Source organism: Taeniopygia guttata, chromosome 2, assembly GCF_048771995.1.
Source record: "Taeniopygia guttata chromosome 2, bTaeGut7.mat, whole genome shotgun sequence".
Classification (NCBI taxonomy): domain Eukaryota; kingdom Metazoa; phylum Chordata; class Aves; order Passeriformes; family Estrildidae; genus Taeniopygia; species Taeniopygia guttata.
In genome coordinates this window covers 40,176,160-40,195,264 of record NC_133026.1, presented here as the reverse complement: position 1 = coordinate 40,195,264, position 19,105 = coordinate 40,176,160, and the positions used below count along the sequence as shown (strand labels likewise).

General features: G+C 38.8%; 1 protein-coding gene and 1 long non-coding RNA gene across 14 annotated transcripts in view; both read right to left on the bottom strand.

The window, feature by feature from the left end:
• Nucleotides 1–19,105, bottom strand: part of RBMS3 (RNA binding motif single stranded interacting protein 3) — a 757,514-nt gene that overhangs the window by 639,950 nt on the left and 98,459 nt on the right. The gene's annotated exons all lie outside the window — the stretch shown is intronic.
• LOC140682636 (uncharacterized) overlaps nt 16,522–19,105 on the bottom strand; it is a 31,644-nt gene continuing 29,060 nt past the window's right edge. For all 4 annotated transcript variants that reach the window (XR_012054587.1, XR_012054585.1, XR_012054586.1 and 1 more), the window contains one exon: nt 16,522–16,969. This is a non-coding gene — a long non-coding RNA (uncharacterized lncRNA). The remainder of the gene's footprint in view (nt 16,970–19,105) is intronic.

Sequence of the window (19,105 nt, the reverse complement as noted above, 5' to 3'; positions counted from 1 at the left end):
CAGGAATGTTGCTGAATCTTGCCTTATGCTGGATGAGCTGTATTCCTGTTCTGAAAAGAGTGTGCTTTTGGCAACTCAGCATTTACCCTACTACAAGGACAATATAAACCCCACAGAGGAAACCACTACCCCTGGAATGCATCCAGAAAAAACAGAAATCCCACACCAGTGGAGTGGAAGGTTAAAGCTCTGGTTGGTAAATGCTAAAGTATTCATCTTGCAGATTTTTGAGTTGTCTCTAAAAATTATTTAAAACAGCTATCAGAAGGTGTCTTTGTGAAAAACAATATACAATATTGTTACAACATTAGTGCCAGCAAAGAGGTACTGCTGCCAGTTTTACACTAATCCAAATAAACCCTGTCCACATTCTGTGTGAGGTATTTCTCATTTGCACAGAAATACCACACAGAACCTCTAATCAATGATGTGGACTCCACAGTACCAGCCATTAAATGGATACAGGCAAAAAATTACTTCTTTCCTACAGAATTTGATGAAGGGATCCAAAGCAGAAGATTGACCTAAGGGAGACAGAAGTGTTTCAGAAATAAACTCAATTGCCATTCTTTCATTCACTTTATTATCTTTGAAATTATTAAGTTCTCAAGTTCAGAAATCCTCTGATACACCTTTTTGTTTCACACAACTCATTTGGATTTTAATACAACTAATTATATTCATATGATACTCCTAATTATGGCATAATTAGTTAAACTCTGGGTCTAGGAAAGTCTGAAAGCTATTCAGAGCAACATCACTTAAATCAAGAGCTATTCAATATGAAACAGAGGTCATGTGGACAACCATAATTCTGAATAACATTTTGCAACTTTATCAAAACATAAGGAAACCAGGAACCATATCAAATTAAGTTTACAATACAAACTCCTGGGTAGAAGGAATGAATAAAAAAATATTAGCTGTGGTTGTAAAGCAATCATGGTATTATATTATTAGCCTATGGGATTAACATTTATGGTTACCATTACACCTGAGGAAATAGTACCAGTGCCAGAATACTTAAAATCAGCATTCAGATGTGCTCTGGTCAACTCATCAGTAAGTCTCAATCAAAAATCTCATTTGAATTAGGTAAGACTGAGCTGCCCACACATAATGTTGACAAAAGACTGATACATATTGAGATAGCAAAATAAAGGTCAGTTTCAGCTTTTAGTTTTCAAACTTGTTAGCAGAGTGATCTTCCCTTCCTTTTCACCTTCTTTGAACAGTAACTCAATGAAGATTCCATTTGTTTAAGAAAACAGTGCTAGTAACCACAGATCAGAATCAGGCCCTAAATGGATAAAAACAAGTAGCACAACTAGTAGCTGGGAAGCAGGACTGATTGAAGCAATTAAGAAATAAACCCCTTTCACTTCTTTGAGCTCTAGGTCAATACAGAAGATCGTGTGTCTAACCCACCAAAACTGCAAGTTTGTTTTTGTTAGAGAAGTGAGAAACCACTTGTGTACAGTGACAACTCTAAACGTCCCTTCTTGCTTAACAAAAGAGATTATCTTAGGCAAGGTAAGAATCTTGCAATGAAAAATCCCAGTATCCATCAGAGTTTGTGTATAGGGCCCAGAGGTGCTAGGCAGTCTGCAAGCACACAGGGTGGATCACTTCTGCCTCAGAAGGCCTAATATGAAATGCATCACCAGCTTTTGGTTAGGAGCAATTGGAGCTGGTTTATTATTTTAGTCAGAAAAAAGCTGAAAAATCCTGTCTTGCTGTGTGTTTTATCTCTCATTGCGGAAAACTAAAACAGCAGCAGCAAATAAACCTTGTACCAATTCAATTTGGAAATCACAAGTTCAGCAAAAACACAGAGACACAACAAATTATTGAAGTTACCAGGTTTGAAAAGACCTTTATAGGAAGACAAGGTGAACTAAGGTGTAAATAAGTTTTTAAAATGGAATGAGTTTTCTGAGAAAGCTTTAAAACAGACAACTTACAAGGCGAAGATATAACAGAGATTTAGAATGTCATTTAACCATGGGAATTCAAATTAGGGAACAAGGATGCTCACCTCTGGGACAAATCCTCCAGCTCCCCAGGAAATTTGCTAGAGTGCAAGGAACTGATAACTCTTGCAGCACCAGGTGGACCAGGGCCCCATGGAAACCTTTCCCACAGCTGTGCTTACAACAATGCCAGAAGGCACTGAAGGCCTGTTCCATAAATCTACAGGGATGCAAAGGCACATGAGGAGCAGGACACACACACACAGGCTTCCCAAAACAGGCCAAGCACTGCAGGCAGGAAGGAGGAATGTATAAGAGAGGCTGTGCATTATCTCTACAGCAAGGATGCTGGGATGATGAGAATGGCAAACATCATGGCCATGTCCTCCTGACCCACAAATACGGCACAGGTAAAAGAGGCCAACACCACAGACCCATCACTTCTTCCTTTCCTTCCCATTTAGAAATTGTCCCAAAACACATGATATTTTGGTGGTAATACCAGTGAAAATTACAGAGGTTATGAGTCTTTTGGCTCAAAGTCAAATTACTGAAAAACGTTTCAGACTTTCAGAGCTCCTTCCATGACTGCCCAAACAGCGAATCAACAAAGAACCACCTAAAGAACTCAGATTTTGCAGTTTGTGAGCCTTCCCTTTTCTCATCTGTGCTGGCAGGTTGATTTTTCCCTCAATCTGGACTGAAAAAAAAAAAAATACATCAATTTATTTTTTTGAATACTAACAAAACCCAATGGGAGAATCAGGCAAGAAGAAAATTGCAGGCTTTTCAATCTCCTATTGTAGGAAAGTATGCTGGAAAGACATTCATAAAATGAAATTAATGTAAAGAGTACATCCAAGAGTGCAGATTAGTGAGGAACACATGTGCTAGGATTTGCATAATTCCAGCTGGTTGGTGGAACATTTCATATTAACAATAATGCTAAAAATAACGTATTTTGAATATACTTGAATAGACTACGCTTAAGCACTGCTGTTTTCTTCACAGTCGATGGGTGCTTTACGACAATCAAAGGCAATGGCAGGGCAGGAAAATTCACCCTCAAGTGAGGTGGTTACAGACAGCACTGCAAACAGCGACAGCTATTGCAGTGAAAATGCCAATATGTATAACCAAGCAACACAAAATTCCTCCACCTACTTATCAATAACCCTTTAGTGCCTGCAAGAATACAGACATTAAGTTCTTGGCCAAGTGAAGCTCACACTTGTTCGATAGTGGGTCTGAATTAAGCATTGCAAGGAAGAGAGACTCCTAGAACTCCATTGTCTCAAAAACTGTCATCTTTCAAGAGTCTTTACTTCAGTGCCTCTAAGCTTTAAACTGATAAAAATATATTCTTTTATGTTTATAGGTTGCTTTCTCTAAGGCTCCTCTACTACTGGCTCATAATTTTATTTTGTGTCTTTTGATTTGGTGGGTTTTTTAAAGCCCAGCTCCTTCAATGATATGTTTATGTAAGGATTTCATTTTTCCTTTTAAATAAAAACCCAGATGCTCTTAGCCTTCACTGTTGAAAAGAGGAGTTTTGAAAACATCTCCAAGATGAAGATAAAAGATCAAAAACCAGAAGGCAAGTAAAAAGAATGCACATTTTTTTAAAGCCTCGGTTTTTTTCAGCCGACATCATGGTGTTCTTGAAGTAAAACCTGATTTAAAAAGGTTGAAACTGGAGAAAAAAAAAAAAAAACAAATAAAGAAAATGCCTTCCCCTACAAGCATGAAAATACCTGCTTAAACATACATACCAGTATGCCAAATAAATTAATGTAATTATACACATGCATAAGTGTGACCATGTATTAATATTCACAATGTGTGATACAAAGTTTTATTCATTTGTGTTTCTATGTATTAAAAGTGAATATCAGCCTTGAGGATGTGATTGATCATGGCTCAGTCAACAGAGCATCCAAAACAAACCGTAAATCAAAAGTGTTGCATGTAGACATACAGTATGAAGATGAAAAAACAGCACATCAACCAAGTTCTGTAGTTACCAGATACCCAAAACAATAAATAAAATGTGGCAGTTACCTATGAATAGAAAATACCACTTATATAAGGCTAAAGTTTGGGTGGTGAGGTGACAAAAAGAGGGAATTCTTGAACTGACAATCTTCTGAAAGATGAAGGCAGCAGCCTCCATTAAACTCAGAAAGAGTCAGTCCGTAAGTCTGACTTAGGAATGAACAGTAGATATTTGATTGACTCATTCATACCTCAGCTTTAATTTTTCAGTATGTCAGTAGCTTGATTTTCAGTCCCGGAGCACCTACAGCTCCACTGAAGTAGTAGGAGATGTGAGAATTCAGCCTCTTTGAAAATTCAGCTAAAGGCACTTGGAGTTATGAACAAAATGCAGGCTCAGTTGCATGCCTATTACTGTACCATCATTATGACTGCTCACAAATTAGGCACAGAGTCTCACACATGGTCTTAGTCATATGGGGGACAGTTTCAAAGACGCATCATGAGATGATATGAAACCAACTCCCTATAAAAGCACATACCTTTGAAAAGCTCACCCTGGGCTTTGAACAGTATTTCACAATGGTTCTCTTCGAGGATTTGGTGGTAATAGAAATAATTCCTTATATATCACTGAATAAAACCTCAAGATTATTGAAAAAAGGCTTAGGTTTTGTGCAAGAGGAGGGAAAATTTGCACATTGCTCCTGGGAAATCTGTGTTGCAACAAGAGGAACAATGTAGGGCAAAGATCATGCAAGATTGAAAAAAATATAGCTGCTACACTACTACATGAGGGACATCTCCTTTTAGTCCCCTAGTAAATCCCTTCTTATTTTACAGTGAACTAATGCCAGAAGGGCAAAAAATAAACTACCTTCCAGTTAAAGCCATTCACAAAATCAACACAATTCTGAACCATCCCTTGTTTGCTTTCAACCCATTAAAGTTTAGAATTAACATAACCTAGTTTATTGGTTTTTCATGCTCTTCAATATTTGTCTTTTTATACTAGACCCAAAACTAAACTTCAGAGGCCAAAACTGGGGCAGGAGAGAGGGAGAAAGGCAGGCCCCTTTCATTAATATCAGGCAAGGGTTTCAATCTCAGACTCACATAGGATTCACAGTATAACCACACAGTTAGCTTTTAAAATTACCCAAATGTATTCAAAATGTTTGCTTAGTTGAATTTGTTATGCTTTGATAGCATCGCTCCATTCCATAAGGGTATGGCAAGGAAAGAAAATATGAACGATAGGACTAATAAATTATCATTGTAAACTACAACCACACTTTTACGTGATTTTCTGATCTTTACTGTGAAAAATCCATTCAGGCAACAGGTAAAAAAAAAGTTCCTTGGAGTATATAATCTTCTGAAATGCTATGAAGGAATGGAAAAAGAGTGATTCATTGGATAAAATTGTAGTTTCATGTGCAGTTCTGATGAAGCCAACAGAAATTTTGTTGATATTTGGGGGATTTTACTCTATCTAGATACTGTTATGTACATTATTATGACCTATGTAGGTATTATTATCTAGATTTTTGCTCTGAAGACAATAGACTGCATGCAGCTAAGCACCTGGTTCTGAAAGATGAGGATGACCACAGGACAATAAGCCTTACAGCCCACACAGTATAATAAAGTGATGCCATCCCAAGTCTGGGCAATATATTGGCCTAAATAACATTTATGACCTGTACCATAAATCTTCTTATCAGCCCACATTTGCAGTTTCATGAGTCTCTCTTCCTCTATTCCTTGGCTAGGGACAACTTTAGCCTCTTCCTAGGCTAATTATTGATAAGTATAGGTGAATTATTCAAATCTGTTTCAACTTGATTTACAATACATCAGATCTCTAAGACACAATTATGAATCAAGGAGTTGGACATCTGAATATTTTGTCTCCAGATTAATTCCTCCCCATGGACAAATGCTTGATGCCATGGTAGATTTTGGTTACAAAAAGAAGGGAAGATTCCTCCCCTTAATATTTTGGAAGTCACCACTACTTGATCATCCATGATCTAAGGGGGAAAAGTGAAGACCTATTTGAAGAGTACATGGCATTTGGAAAAGTTTCATGGGCAACTGATGATGTTATGTGTTATCTAGTCTTCAAAATATAAATAATTCTTCGCTCCTTTCATTTTGCCAGTGTATGGTTTAAGCCTGAAGCTTTTTAGGGAAGTTTTTTTTTTTTTTTTCGACTTATTTACAGGAATAGTCAGATGTTTTATGTTTTCTGAGTTGAATGCAAAGGACAGATGCCTATACATGCTAAAGGACAGTTAATTTTCTCTTCGTGCTCATACCAAGACAGGATTAAGGATAGCATTTTGCAGGCTTCATACAAAGAAGAATACCAGGAGAAGAGTTGAAGTTATGCATTACAATTCAGTCACTGCAGCTGGATACAATCCATATGATTTGCTTACATCTTCATAAGATCTTCAAGGCGTATCAGCTGCAATGCGTTATTCACAATGTCAAATATTCTAGACAGGCCAGAAATAAATCTGTCTATGAGCTATTACTAAGAAATCATCCATCAGCAACACAAAAGTAATCTCTGCTGTATTCTAGTCCAAAGTCCAATTGAGAGGGTCTAACACACTGGCTGAGATCAGTTGCTTTCTGAGCTTGGCCTTTTGCCATTTTTTCAGTCATCCCAGAAAGAAAAAAGGAATTGGGCAGTGTGCTAGCTTGCCAAACCAATCACATAAAAAACACCCCTATTAGTCCTGATTGGATTATTGTGTTTTCAAGGAAGGTGATAAATTAAAAGAAAAAATATTTTACATTAAGTACATAGACACTCTTCATAATCTGAGGCATATCAACTATCTTTTCCTCATGCTTTTCCTCTCTCATAAATACTCTACAAAGTGCTGATACGCATCAAATTCTGAAGACTTGAAAGAGAGGGGCATAGAAAAATAATCTGATACATTGCCACTATGCCTGTATGGATGCAGAGCATCCACAGAGCATAGGTATTGTCTTAAATGAGAATTTGTTTTCTGCAAGCCTAATCATAAGAGAAGGTTTTAAAACCCACAAGCATTCATCCCTCTATCTGAAGAACTCTTATGTGTAGGTCGCTGATAGAAACAGCTAGGTTTGAAGGGGGAAAAGGGAAAGATATGCTAAATACTGATAATATTTTTAGTTTCTTCCTCCTCCCCAAATCATGTCTTCCTGAATACTCCAGACAAACAGAACATCCATTACTGTTGTCCTAATTTCTGTCAACAGTGAACTTCAATACAGGCCTAAATCTGCCGCCACTGCAGTTGGTGAGATCACCTCTTTAACAGCACTAATATCAGCCACTGCTGCCAATGCAGCCTTATAGCACAGATCAGCCTGAGCTTAAACCACTTTGAGTGGAACCCAGTTCTGCTTAGAGGCAATCACAAAAGAGAAAGGAAAGCACAACTCTGGGTATTTTCTTAATCTTGGGATTTTTTTCAACAAAAGCAAAACAGCCAGTCCATGAACTCCCTCTAGAACAGGGTGTACTCAACTCATATGCTTCAGTCTCGACAACAAACAGCCTGTGCTGCTGGGCTTAATTGCTGTCTGGCAGTTCCAACACACAAACTTCTCCAGCAGTTTTCAGATGCTTCAATAGCATGGCTCCCTGGAAAACCATAAGAATCCATTCCCTGTCCTGTATTTTTCCCACTTGTCCTGAAGACTTTTCTTCATAGTTCATTCTGGGTCACAATTGTCAATTATCAAAAATGCTGCCTTGACTACAATTCCACCCAGACCATACTGCAGGAAAGTAATATCATTGTGATAGGATTCATCTCACCTAACTCACTTTATTTCAGAGTTCAAGCATATATCCTTGGCTAGCCAGCTAATTCCCATCATAATCAGAATCTTCAGGCAGCTGAAGATTAATTTAATTCCAACACAGGCTTCTAAATTAAGTGCAATGAATTTACCTCTTTAACTCCTTGACTACAGAAGGAACCCAGAGAATCAGCTCTGGCTGGCTGGTTCCTTTTTTAGATCTGGTTTAGCAGTGGTTACATGATCTATCTCCTTGCAACAGTGTCAGATCCCAGTGGGAATTTGATTGGCGTATATATTCTAAAAGATTTCAAATATCTTTTTAGTTGCTCTCTGTTTACCCAAAACACCATATGTTCAATAACTTCAAGCCAATCTCTAAGAAGTCTAGCTTAGGTGTTCAAATGTCTTAATTTGTTCCTCTTAGAAACTGGAAAAATGTATTTTATGAAATAATACAGTAGGATCCATTTTTTCATATGACAATCAACAATACTTCTTTTATGTTCCGTTTCAGACTTATATAGGAAATAAGGTGCCTGTGTTTTTCAATGTATGATATTTTTCATTTTGACTTTTTTATTGGGCTTTCAAATCTGCATGTAATTTTGGCTTTTAAACCAAATGAACATACAAACACAACTATAACTGATTTTGGCATTCAGCAGAACAAACAGTATCATGTATTTGAGGTTTCTATTATCAGAACCCATTTTAGCTACTTTTTTTTTTTAACATAATAAAATGATTATGCAAGAAACTACAGTGCCGTGCTACATCTTCCAGACATGAGAACAAATTAATGACTTAGTGGGTGAAACTCTGGAATGCTGACAACTGCAAGCTAGGCTCCTCTAATGTACTGGCAGCATGGTTAACAGCCTGCAACCAAAATGTCTTATAATCCTTATGTGAACCATCAATTTATGCCTTTAAACTTACACTGCTATTATACCATTAAATTCATATTTTTTTTCCTTGCCAAAGCTTACTTTATTTTCTTGGGCAAATTCTACACTAATACAAAATGTTAGCCTGTGGTTGTTTGGAGAAACAGGTGTATATAGAATGAAACTGTGGGTATTCACACAGGGTAAAATAGATTGAGCTTGTGTGTGGAGATGCTGGAAGGAAGAAATATCTGAAAGAGTAACTGAGAATAAAATACAGTAAAAAGCCATCTATCCCTTCTATCTTACACCCTATATAACTTCCTGCTTTTCCTTCAACTTCCTCCAAGTCAGATCTTCTTTACTATAACTTACATATTAAGTACTTTCATGCTCTGTGTAAAAATAGTGTCAGGTTGTTCAAGTTTCTAGCAGGGCAATTACTGAGACACAGGTGTTGTGAAAAAATGATAAAGGAAGCTTTCTTTCAGAGCCTTGTCACAGAGAAAGATAAACCAGATGTTGCTTCCCCTGCTCAGCCCCCCTCTATTATTATGCTTTTTGGCTTAGGAAATTCCCAAATCTAGGAAAGTATAACCAAGTGGTATCTCCATAAGCTCTTCGAGACATTTGCTACTTCCTTGTGCTGGAAATACTACCTAGAGTTTCACACTGAGCTTGTTTCTGGCACTTCGTACATTTACTAATTCCCAGCTGATGAAACAGACCCATCAGCCTACAAAGCCAGACAGTTCTGAGGCCATCCCTGCCATGAGACATACTCTAAACCAGTCCAAACTCATTTTTCCTCCCCACAGAAACCTGTGCCAAGACCCTGTCATTTTGAAATCTCTACTATAACATATCGGGGCCATTCCAAAAGACACCACTACTTGCAGAATGTAGTTATAAAATACTACCCCATAAACTCTGAAAACTATTCAGGGGACTATAAAGTCATCACATAAAATCACAAAAAAAAAGGGCAATGGGGGACAAGGATTAGAAATTCAATCCTTTTGAAGGAAGGGTAATAAATATGTTTTAATTTTACAGTAATTAACATCATCTCCTTGTTACCTTCACGTCTTTTAAGGTGTCACACTAAATGAGGCTCTTCATGAAAAGCAACTTTTAGCCATTTCTAAAAGGCAGAAAAATTACTTCTGAGTAAGAAAGCAAAACTGTTTTTCTTAAACCAATATATTCAAAAAGTCTTACAGGTGTGTCCTGACAGAAATAACTGCATCAAGAAACTACACATTTTGCTTTGGATTTATTCTTATAGGGTGATATTCTATTCTCACAAAAGCCAATGGAAATTTTGACATCCACTTCAATGGTGACAGAATTTGACTCACTGAGTTAAATGACATTTATTAGATTTTCATGTTAAATGCAGAGGAAAATCCTGTTCAGGATTCCTGCTAATCCAGACTCAGAATTTCTACACGACTAAAGCAAGAAAGTTGGTAACCTCAGATATTTTCTAAACTGTACAGAAATGACCCAATTTCCCACATTATTTTGAATACTAAATCTTTGAAGCCTGAGATGAAGGAGGGACCGCTATGTTGCACTTTGAGTTTCACTCAGTATTCTGACTGCAGTCTTTGTGAGTCTGCAAGGATTTACATTCATTGTCTCTCCAGAGTCACTTGCAAAATGATTTCTAAAAATTCTGTCTTTCAACTACTATTAGGCACTGTCTAATACAGGAACAAGGAATTCCTGGCCCAAGGGCCAGACACAATCTCCAACTTAATTTCAGGCAGTCTGCAGCCAAATGACTTTGTGTGTATGTGTATTTATTATTGGCTGAAAAACCAAAGTGCTTATTGACATATGACTTGCCAAATGCCTCTGAGGGACCTAGAGGGTCCTCCTCAAGGAAAGGACCTCTCCTCCAGGGCTAATAAACTGCAGCTCAACATTACAGCTACCAACCAAGCAACACAGAAGCATATTGTTGCAGATTATTCCAGAGTACATAAATGCAGTATTCCAATGTGATTGTCACGTAGGTTTGCCATGCTGCTGCAAAGGGCACCATTAGCAAGGCATTAGAGAGGCTACCCAGTGCTGGCAGCTTCAAATCAGTAAATGGCAAAGATGCAGAGGAGGAGAGAAGGAAGAAATTACTATACCTTAAGCTTCAGAGTTCAGAGAAGATTTGGGACTGCCAGGAAAACAAACAAAAAAGCATCTTTTTGCTTTCAAACATTTTTTGAGCATTTGAAACAGAAAGTGAGGGGGAGATAGCATAACTTCTGCAAGGTTCCTTTTTAAGTAAACTGGACTTTTATATCAAGCAACATTAAAAGAGAAAGAAATAGATTCAGAAGGAAAAAAGAGTTCAGAACTGAGGAAGTAGCTCACATCCTCCTGTTACTTGATCTGAACCATCTCATATCCGTCTAGGTTATTGCTGTTTCCTCTGTCACAGATAAATGACTGTTCATGCAGTAAGAGTCACTGCTATGCAACAGCTGTGCTCTAATGGACATTTTAAAGCTCCTTGGGTTGGCAGATGCAGGGAAGAAGGAAGGGCAGAGCAGGGTAGGGGGAAGGAAGGGGTGATGAGGTAGAGAGGCAAATGAGAGAGAGGCAAATGTAATGGGTTTACATTGTCAACCTTCATATATCTTGATTGTGTCTTCCACGAGATCTAGAAAAATCACAATTTCACTCCAGGACAGGGATGTTCATTACCCAGGTTCAAACTGTATGAAAAATTACTGTGGGAGAATCATTCACAATTGATTTATGGCTAAACTGAGAGAAGTGGAACTGCCATGTCCAACCCACTGCCTACAAAATACCTTCCAATCTTGCACCAACACTAAAAGCTTTGCAGGAAGCTGCTTCTATCATTTGTGTACCCAAACACAAAGCATTAGCCCAGCACATCCCAATAATCATTCCAGCCACCTAGAAATGAAAGCTGTAATAAAATTGAGAAAGGGAAAAAATTAATAATTTAGTACTTGATCTCTATCTGGAAAAATATATCATTCTAAAATAAACATTTCTCTCTTTATAAGCCTGAGAGAGTACTTAACAATAAGTATATTAAAAATCTAACAAATTTATTCATGTTTCTTTAAGAAAAAAAAATAAATATGTCAGATGGAAAACTCAGGCTTCAGAATATTTGTTCATCTTATTTTTTAAAAATAATAATTTTTTATAGTTGTTCAAGGCAAGCTAAACAAAGGTATGGCTTCATATAACAGATAGTTTTGGAGATCAGCTGTTAAATGTTTCCATATGCTTCAAATCAATACAAAGTGTACGTGGATGTTTAGATTAATTTCTATGCTCCAAGAAGTGCAAAAATATCTAAGGCCATGCATCCTATGCTCACCAGCAAGTTCATCATCAACAGACACATTACTTAGGAGCTGCATCATGCCTCCAGGAAAATTTAACCGGTACGCTGCTATGGCATAACAAACGTGCTGACCCCAAGCAGCAGCAGAGTAACAGGAAAGTAAAGGAAGCCAAAAGATTATGATTCTGCTTCAAGAAACAATCTCTCAAAGCAAAAGGCAACTTTCTGACACTGTAGAAGGAACTAGAACCTACTGTGAAAGAGCCATCTGTGTACAGCCCTGAAAGAAGGAAGTCATGAAAGCACTGGAAAAAAAATCACACTGTTATTCTTGTTTACATCTAATGAGTGATCCCCTATCACACTTCACTATAAATTAATTTGTGCCTGCACACACCCAGAGACACACATTTGTTTCATGTACACCTGAGCAAGTGGCTTTAAGCCACTGATTTTTTTCCAAAGCATGCCAACTAGACTAATAAGATACTACATGTTATAAGAGAGATTTTTAAAGTTGCACAGTAGCTGAATTACACTGTATCAGCACAAGCACTAGACATCTCTGTCAAAGATTTTTTTTTTTAATTAATACCATACACTGTATTATTAACTTCTCTTATAGAATGTAAACAGGATTTCAGAAGAGGAACTAATGATGAAAAATTCAAATAACATTTTGAAAACTGGAGGATGAAGAAACCAAGTAACAATCCCTCTGACCAGGCACATTTGTTGGGAATTACGCTTTTATAGGACTACAGCTGTCTCTCCTTTACTCCTCTTAAAATCTTAAAGTTGAGGTCATGACATTAAGACTGAACTGTTAATATCACCTCCCAAATTAGTCATAATTACTATCTTTTTGAAACATTGTAGGGTTTCATCCTGAACCCCTGTGGGTCTATACTACAGGATGAGAAGAGACTAAGTTCCTGACCTCTTACCTCCAACATAAGCAGTATCCTCCATACTTGCATTATTTCTCCTCTTCTCCATCTCTTAAGGCTATATTTTTGGTCTTTCTTCTGGCAAGAGCTTTCTCAAGCTCTTTAATATTATTGCCACCCTTTTTCCAATCCCCCTATTTCAGTTATGTCCTTTTTGAGCTCAGGAGACCAAAACTGTGCAGTGTGTTCTAGCTGGGACCACAGGCACAGCTTTATACAAAAGGCTGTACAAGATCCTCTCAGCTACTCAATTTCTTATCAGTCTTGAATAATGTGCAACCTAATATCACAGTTGGATTTTGGCTGTTGTAATTTGATCAAGTGTCCCCACTGATCTCTCATACTCATCTCTTCCGGATCTCTCAGGACTGATTGTTCACACTCAATTGTTCTTTATTCTCCACTGATCTTCATCCAGCACTGTTCTGCCCACTTGGTGGAAAACTTTAAAATTAATCCTTATTGCTCCTCCTGAACAGGTGTTTCACACAGATTTTGCAACATGGTGGCTCCAGCTCTGGCTCAATAAACAGGTAAACAACAGAAATATTTCTTAATTTGCAGATGTCCAAAGCCCAACTTTTGTCTCTTTCTACCTCAGCAGATTAGCATAACCCTCTGCTTTTCCTCCTCTCCCCAGCTTTCAATCTGATAATAGTATTTTGTCTGTTACTCACAACACTGGAGTTTTTGTAGATTTTTTTGTCCAGAGCTCTGTCACTCAACAGCATTTTGTTTCCAATTACTCATTACTTTTCTAATACATTCTCCATGCTAGAAGATCACTGAAACATTGGTTCTTATGGCCAAAAAAATAAAAAAAAAAAAAAAAGAAAAAAGAAAAAAAAAATCTGGTGGACTATATCATGCCTCTCTGGTACTTTACTATTGTTTTTTAAATGAGGATTTCAAGTTGGTTGCCAAGTGCAGATGTAATGCGTTACTTAAATATATCACTGAATTAACTAACTATGCCTGTAACTGATTCACAGCTGAAGCTCTGTTTCAAATAGAATTTACAGGAGACACAAGGCTCAAATCACTGTGAAAAACCCAGCCACAAATCAAAGTCCTCTGGCATATGGGATCAATTGGTCTAGCAGAGGTTTGCTGCTGGAGCACTCTGCAGTTCGTGCTTGAATCCCAGCCCTTGGCCATCTAATTTCTGCTCACAGCATTTTGCTATCTTCAGTACTGCACTGCTCTCCTCTACAGATTTGCCAGGCACCCATGCAGAGTCACAGGGGTTTCTGTATGACTTCTGGAAACCAGAGCATGCCCAGCTGCCCTAGAAACCTGTCAAGGGTTCTTCTTGCCTCAGGGTCCTCCAGAGTTTGAATTCTGAGCTCTAAAGGCTCATGTGACATGCAGGAATCTAAGACTTTGATATGGGATGCAAATAAGCAATCCGGGAAGGACAGGAGAAATGAGTAGGGCACAGTGTCTTCCGTGATCTCTGCTGCACCAAGGAAGCAGCTCTGAAAAGGATGTATTTTTAATCCTTCTCCAAGAAAAGGTCAACTGGATGCTGATGCTGTGTACCTTTGAGAATGTATGCTAGGAAATAACAAGCCAGAAGGATTCCACTGACTCGATCAGAATTTTGGAGAAAGGAAACAAAGGAAGAAAGAAAACTTAGTGTGTATTATGTGGTCCAACTTCACTTTCATCATCTCAGATGGAGAGACAGAGACTGCTGAAACCATAGCAGAGGCCAATATGACAGCAGTGTTATTGTAGATTATATTCGTAATAAAAAACGCAATAAAATTACAAGGATGCACTGGTGTTATTACAGTTTAGAAACTAAATTCCAACACTGAAAATCTCAAAGGCATAGACATATTCTGAAATCTTACAGACAGCCCTCACAATGACACCATTGCTTACTCAGGGCTCAGTCCTGCCTTGACTGAAATTAGAGTCTCCCTCCTTTTCAGTTTCAGCACTGCAAGACTAAACCTTGGCATCTTCGCACAGTGTAAGCATCCACAGATCAGTGAAGAAACTGCAGCTACTCTTCCTTGTATCCCTGTCCCACACTTGTTGTTCAGGAGTCTGCAACACTATCAATGTCTCATTATTAAATCAAATGCCACCACAGTGACTGAAATGCAGCCCAAAAGTGGGCACTTCTTATCTATTTGCCCCCAAGTCAACAGCACGCAGGGCAAAAAGACAACAACAAAAACCCCTATGTGTCTGCTTCCCCTGCTCCATGACAGCTGCATCTCATCATGTCATCCACCCCAGGATCACTGTCTCTGGGTTGGGAATATAGCTCTGCTCCCAGCATGCTCCCCATTTGCCTGTCAGTTTAGTGTGGTGGGTGCTGAGTAACCCTCCTTCTTCCTTACATCAGCATCTTTAAGGCTTTAATATTCTGTTTGATCTGTTTGAGGCTGTGGGAGGAGTAAGCAATTTTCTGTCTGGCTTATTAGCTAGGTAAGAAATACTCCCCAATAAACACAGGCCTTTAGACCTCTTGTCCATGACATTGTTCTGCCCTTTTTTTGGTTTCTTATAAGACATTTTTGTTTAACGTTACACATTCAGGCAAGTAGATATAATGCAAATAACCTGAGAGCCAACGTTATTTATAACTTTACTGCACATAACACCCTCATTCGCCCCACCACCCTTTCACTCTATAAAAATATACAAGAGTAAACAGGCATTCCAGAAAAAGAAACCCAGGCATCCAGTGTAAAAACTGAACAGCAAAGAGCTTAGCAGCAGCAAATATAACCTCACCTCCTTGGGAATAATGCCTTGCTATTTAGTCTGGTTACAGATACCCTATGCTGCAAATACTATGCTGTGGTATCAGCTTTTCTCTACAATCTTTGCCACAACTCTGGAGGATTACGTAAGTGGAGGCCCAAGAACCCATTTGGAGAATTGAAAAACAGCAAGGATGTTCAAAAACTAGGACTTAAAAAATTGTACAAATCAGAATGAAAATGCTGAAGTGTAAACAGGGGAAGGGAAGGGAAGGGAAGGGAAGGGAAGGGAAGGGAAGGGAAGGGAAGGGAAGGGAAGGGAAGGGAAGGGAAGGGAAGGGAAGGGAAGGGAAGGGAAGGGAAGGGAAGGGAAGGGAAGGGAAGGGAAGGGAAGGGAAGGGAAGGGAAGGGAAGGGAAGGGAAGGGAAGGGAAGGGAAGGGAAGGGAAGGGAAGGGAAGGGAAGGGAAGGGAAGGGAAGGGAAGGGAAGGGAAGGGAAGGGATATAGCTGAACAACTTTAGAAGAACAACTTTGTCCAAATTTTTGCCCAGATATTGTGAGCAGTGTTTCGCATCAGTTGCCTGCAGTTTCTTTCAAGGTACAGATAAAGGGGTAAGTGTCACTTAAACATCTATTACTCAGGCTCCTGCTTATCACAGATGAGGCATATCCCTGGTTAACAACATGGACTTCATCTCTGTGGAGGCTTACAATAGCTTCAGAGCACTTGGCCAAAAGTCCCAGCAAGCCTGCCATCAAGCTGGGAAGTGAAAGGGCACTCAAATGCTTATTTTGTGTTGTCTCCTGAAGAAAATCTTTAGAAGAATTTTACAGGGAAGCTTTTAGAGAAAATAAAAATATTTATTTCTTTCCTCTACTGAGGATTTCTGAATTCACACTGACATTTGACTGAGCAGTTACTTAGCATGCTGTACACCACATTACTCTTACAACAACAGTGGACACAGTAAAGTTCCCCTTTTCCCCAGAAGATGACAATAGTTCATATTTTTCATAGAGTGTTACAATTTTTCAAGGTTTGGGGTTTTTTTTCTTCTTTTCTTAAAGGCTCAAACAAAGGAAAATAAGTTTGAAATGGAGGATCTATGATGAGAGGGGCACTGAAACTGGAGATACAAAACTTGTTTCTATGATACATTAAATATCCTACCATGGTCAAACAGACACACACAATAACATTTAAATGTGCAACGGATCCACAACCATAGGTCTTCCACCACCTCTAGAAGTTGCTTCAGCAGCAGATTTTGTAATCAGTCACAGGCACCTGTAAGACAAAAGAATAAGGAACAAGTGTTAACAGACAGACACTTTTCCTATCCACATCTTGTAGCTCATTAGAATTTGCAAGAATCTCTAAGATCAAGGGTGACTAATTCATCTCCTGGTCCTGTGCCATTCTCTGATCAGCAGATAACTGATTTTTCTGTGATCTAGGTGTACAGCAGGGGCAAGCAGGGCTGTCCATGGAGACACCCAGCAGCACCCAAACCTATAAAAGATGGAGGAAGTGAAGCAGCATCACACCTGTCAGCCTCCAATCAGCAAGACCACCCTCCATCTGGTGCACAAAGTGGGTGTTTTTACCCACCACACAGCATTATGGTTTATGTCACTTGTGTTGCTAACAGCACGCTGGGGAAAGGTAAGACAGCAAACACGCATTTGTAATGCACCACCCAGCTCATCAACAGGAACAGTAAAACCTTTAAAACAGACATAACAGCAAAAGCAATTAAGGAAACTCCTTCAGTTCAGAGCTACCTGGGGCGAGCACATGAACTGGCATACAAGCTGCCTGGAGGCCCTGGAGAGCAGTTGCTGAATTAGTGAGGATTGGAACAACTAATTGGTGATTGTTTATCAAATAATACACTAGCAATTCTACTGTGCTCTAAGAAGGAGGCAAGAATAAAGTCATTTCAGGTGCCACCACTGTGAACTTAGCATTTTTCTAAGATACATAAGACATATTCTTCAAGTCTTTTAAGTGTCCATATGCAGACTAGACAGAGGCTGGCAGGAGGCACATTTATAAGTGCATTTATTTCAAGCATCTCTGCTAGTTCAAAGGACTCAAACAAAAACTGTTGTCTAAAAAAAACACAGATGTGGTTTGGAGAAGAGAAGGAGGACAACTTATCACTTTTGAGGTGGGAGGAAGGGATGGCAAATATGGTACTAATTAATATAAAGCCTTCTCCTTCCTTGCTGCCCCGCTGTCCCCAAACACACAAAAATGAAGAATCTACTCCGCTCTGCTCTCTCAAAACTCTTGGCACGTACCTCCTTCTCTCTCCCCCTTGCACTCCCTCTCTCTCCATAAAGGGGCATGAAATGAGAAATTTCAGCAAGGTTTCTTTACAGAAGAGAGGCTTGGCTTCAAGCCCAGTATACATATGTGGGAGGGAATCTTCAAAGAGAGACTCCCTCAGTGCTGCCGAAGAAAGCCGTACTTCTCACGGCCCGCAAGCGAGGTTTGCTGGGACTCGCTGGCTCAAGCCCCATCAGTCCCTCAGAGACAATAAATGCCCAAGGAGGTAAAAACATCTGCATGATGATGTCTTGAATTTTCCTTAGTTTGAACTTTAGGAAAAAATTACCACATGTCGAGAGGAATGGCTTAAAAAAACCCTGAACCCAATCAAAAAACAATCAAAAAAACTTGGGGTGTCACTGGATTTCCCTTTTATATAGCATGTCCAGTTGCATGAATCAGTCAATTTATACTAAGGATTATTTTTTGTCTTTAGCTTTGTACAGATGATTCCTTTCCAGCAAGTCCTCATAGACTCTTGTAATGGTCTGTTGGTATAGTTATACAAGCACAGACAATTTACATGTGCAAAAAGGCCATTTGCAGGTATAGTTTAACAACATTTCCATGAGCAAATTGAGTTGTCCAAGAAAAAAAAATATTTTTTCCCCGGTCTAGCTTCATACATTCTAGAGCTTTTGCTAGCATAGCAATGATGACAAAACTATTATAAATCCCTACCTGACATAGCTATGCCAGAAAGACTAAAACCTTCCCCTCAATTAGGTTGAAGTACCTCATATTTAAGCAACATTTATAAGCTTTTGCAAGCATTTACAGGCTTTTCCCATCACAGCACAGTGCCTCCTCCCCAATCACCTGTCTTTGCATTGCTTCCTGCCCATACTCTGGTAACCATGGATCTCCTAGACAACATTTACAGCATCAAGTATGCAACTGCAAGCTCACCTAAAGCCATTTAAAAGGAATTTATTTTTGATTGTTTAAAAAATTTCCCTCCATTATGCAGACTTTCTGCAATTTATTATGAACCCTCATCCCCAGCTTACAGCTAATTTTGACCCACTTCTTGGTACTGTGGTAGTAAACGCTGTACCACACAGTTGAAATGTATGTTTGCTTTAG